Below are 4,374 nucleotides of genomic sequence, written 5' to 3' on the forward strand. Positions count from 1 at the left end.
TTCTTGTTATTTACTAAAACATATCTTTCTTTTACGGAAGAATAAATGTCGGCTCCGACGCTACGCATACGAATCAACACGTATCTCCATTAAATATTAACTTACAGTTTTCAAACCAAAATTTATAGTTTAAAATACTAAACAATCGTATAGCAAAGAAAATTTTTATAGACGAATTAGGGAGCCCACAATGGGCAAAAATAGGTTTTATTGACTAACCGTACCTAAATCTAAATATTCTCTTGTTGAGTGTGTTGCAATTGGTAAGCCTGCGAATAAGTAGGATTTGTAGGCCAGGAGGTCCTTGGTTCGATACCCATCGTGGGTTAAATTTTAAATTTTTTTACTAATTATTTTATTTATATTATTTTTAAAATATGTTTTATCGATATTTTAACATGAATAAAGTGTTCTATGTATAAAAAATAACTATTTTTCTTTCGGAAAGAACGAATAATAGTAAAAATGATAAATTTCTTTTGTTTATTTTCTTGTTTATTTATTTTATTTTATATTATTTTTTTAACATCGTTTACAATATTTTAACTTGTATAAAGTGTTCTATATATAAAATAAACTATTTTTCTTTGGGAAAGAGAGAAAAATAGTTAAAAAAGAAAGGATACGAAGCCGTGTCATCCCGCTCACCCAATCTTACTCACACACAAGCCTTAAACGGTGTAGCCACGAATATTTAGGTTGGGGCGTACTCTCTTGCTTAGTCAACTAAAAAAGTTTTGGACCCATTGTGGGCCCCCTAATTGCTGGATAAAAATTTCCTTTGGTGCGATTATTTGGCCCATAGTACCCTATTTTCGGCCCGAGTTTGGACATTATATCTTAAGGGAGTTACGTGGTTCTGAAGATTGGGTGCGGACCCGGTATATTTCGGTCCCTTTTTCGGCCATTCTATACATTATTCGCAACAAAGAAAGATACTTCTTTTTATTTGTAGAACGCATTTTATTCACTCTAAAATATCGAAAATATCGAAAAAGAAGTTAAAATAAGTAAATAAATAATCCGGGATTTACACGTTTTATTCTACTTCTTTTTGGAATAACCCCATTTTTAAATTACCAAACGATAGGGGAAATTTCGTTTTTCGAGTTTCAATGTTTTTTAGATCTCTTTGTTAGCTCAGATTTTTTCTACACTCCCTGGCCAAATTCTTAGACCCACTCTAAGATTCTATTTAAAATCTTAATTATCAGGCGATACAGCTTTATTGTTTTTATGTGACTGAAACCGGTTTTGCACTTGTTTACATTCGTACGTCAATCCATTAAATTTTAGGCAATATATTACATAAATATAGAATATTTATTATATCAAGCATTATATTAGAATATTATAATAATTATTTGGAACACTGTAGTGTTTTAATAATAACATGATTTGCACGAGGCAATACTTTTATATTTAAACATACATGTAATGGGTTTATATTCAGGAGATTCCTTAAATACTTCCCATTTGTATTTATTTTTAACGTATTGCATTACAATGTTAACCAATTGATACTGGATCGTAAACCGATTTCATCCCAGTCAAAAGAATACATCGGTATAGTATCACGTGATAATCATAATTTTACATAGAATGCGTCGAATAATATGGGACTGTAGCATGTTGGCAAGCCAGCATCAAAAGAAAAGAAAAACGGATGAGAAAATAAACGGTTTAAACGTATTATTACATCAAAAAGCAAGGATCAAAAAATATTGCATAGTATTACGTAAATATAAAAGTTATTCTTAATTCATTTTTCAAGTTCCTCCAGTAAAATCATAAAATGGATGGTAATCAGGCGAAATATTTATGAAAAACTTACCACATTTTTGAGACCTTATGCATACAAACAGTTGCAAAGAACCAATCAAGTTACCTCAAAATTAATTCAGTTTTAAAAAAAAAAGTCTTCCTTTTTCAATATTTTTTCTCAAAGATTCTTTTCTTTTACTCATTTTGATATCTCTATATTAACAACTCGAAAGAGTCGCTGATACTTGTAATGACAAAGATTTGTAGAAAAAAATGTAATGGTAATATGTTCAATAAAAAATATTTTACAATTAGTTCGAGAGCTGTTAACGGTTAAACTTGTTATAAAAAATATTATGCGGGACACCCTGCAGTATTGCAACTACGAGTTCAACATATAGATATTTATTCATTTAATTTTAACGAAACTGCAATTTGTTTAAAAATTAGTGCAATTTCAAGTGCTTTTCTTTTGATTTTTCTAAGTCTTTTTTTTTCTGCTTTAATCGCTTCTCTTACCATTTATTTCAAACCAACACTTGCTTATCCCGACTGGCCAGTGGACACCTGAAAAGTCTCACATTTTCTGCTAATCAAAAGATCTTTCCTCTTTGCCTTAAATGCCAACAAAACCAGGCATCACCTGAGCACATCTTGAACTGTTTAGGGCTGAACTGGAACGACATTCATTCCTCTCCCATTCTGGTTTCCTGATTTTCTTAATGTCAACGGATTTATTGATCTGGTCTGACCCCGTCAGACCAGATGGGAATTAGCAACAACAACCATTTATTTTTAAACAAATGCAAAAAATCACCTTTTTTTTCAATTCATTAATACTAGAAACTGAAACAAAACATAAAACACAACTTTTAACTTCTTTATTCGTAAAAAATATTTAATTTACTATTAGTTTACTCTCCTGACTTATCTCGGGCAAGTTAAGAAAGTTAAATATTAGTCCTTGTATGATAGTTTTTAAAAGAGACAAACACAAAGAGATGCTTTTCCAAAAACCAGTGAAGTGTTGCTAAATTTTTTTTCTGTCTAAAGTCTGCAACCATTATGTAAACAATCGCACAAAACACGTTTGCAGTTCCACAATCTAACAGTGTAACTCACAAGCAAGCTTTTTAAGGCATTCGGCCGAGTAAAACCGTGAGAAAACAAAAAGTATTGACTCGAGATAATAAAAATTCGCCATCCGGAATATTCTGTTAAACATTGATTTACTTGTCGATAGATTCATATATTAAAAGCGTGTCTCAACTGAAACTTTTGAAATGATTGTGTTCAGTTTTTCAATCTTGTGAGTGAGTAAAAAGTCATTTTCTTTTTATTGCGTCTGTAATTGGGTATAATATAGCCTACGTCACAGGTTGTGTTGTTCCTACTAAATTTAACCCATGAACGGCATTTTCTGCGAGCCTAACTTCAAGCCACAAATAAACAAACGAAGTGTTCGATCGTTTAAATAGCTGCTCGCCAGATTTTTTTGCATTATAAGGAAAAGTTATTGAAACTAAATACAACTAAATAAACAACAACAACTAAAACAAATAACAACAACTACTAATAACAATAACTAAATAAACAACAACTAAATTCCATTCGTTTAGCATTGCGTCATATGTCGTTCCTACTAAATCGAAGTAGTTGTGTTTTTTTCATATTATACCCAATTAACACATCAAACAACATAGAAGAGCTACCCTTGCATATTTGTTTGTTCTTTTTGTGGGGCTAAGTAAAGACAATTTTAACACTAAACATACCAACACTTAATCTGTACCTATTTCTACCATAGACTCTTATGTTTCTTGATTGAATGTAGGAAATATGGATGTTAGTATAAGATAAAGTTGAATGACAAGGAATTTAATTAATATGCAATACAGTAAATAAGCGAAGAGATATTTTATAAAAGTATTTAATGAAAAATAATAACAGCGAAATATATGCGTTTGCGAAGCGTTCTATTTACATCTCTGAATGTTGCCACCTTTTTTTTATGAAAGTTAAACTATTCTCTGCTATAATAAAATTAGGCTTATGCGAACCTTACATTAGGAAGGAAATAAGCTAAAAAACACTTTATTATAATTAAACAAAATTGTATAGTGCCGATTTTTAAGTTATTGCAAACACAAAGAATAAGAATTTTTAATTTATTGCTCAACCCATTTTTGACATATACAGGGTGTCATTGTACATTTTCCGAAAACATATTTCTTCTAATTATTATTATTTCTGTAATTCTTATAACCAATATTATTTCTTCTAAGAACTTGTACTGTCCTGATTTCGACATTTCTCTGGGTAAAAACTAACAGTTAGTTAGAAATGAAGTAAAGTTATCAAAATTAAATGTAAGCTACTAACGAAAACTAACTAAATTACTTTTCTCTTTGTCACTTTTTCCTACTCATAAATTCCAATCTAAAATTCTTGGTACTTTCTTAAAATTTGAATTCACAGTTATTCGAACTGAATTTACTACGCAACAGTCTTTGCAGAAAAGTGCAACTCATCGAATGCAATGCGTTGAGCAAGCATTGCATCGTCATTTCTGATCAGATAAACTTATAATTGTTCTTCCGGTCAAATGAC

The sequence above is a fragment of the Parasteatoda tepidariorum genome, chromosome 2 (genome assembly GCF_043381705.1).
Source record: "Parasteatoda tepidariorum isolate YZ-2023 chromosome 2, CAS_Ptep_4.0, whole genome shotgun sequence".
In the NCBI taxonomy this organism is placed as follows: domain Eukaryota; kingdom Metazoa; phylum Arthropoda; class Arachnida; order Araneae; family Theridiidae; genus Parasteatoda; species Parasteatoda tepidariorum.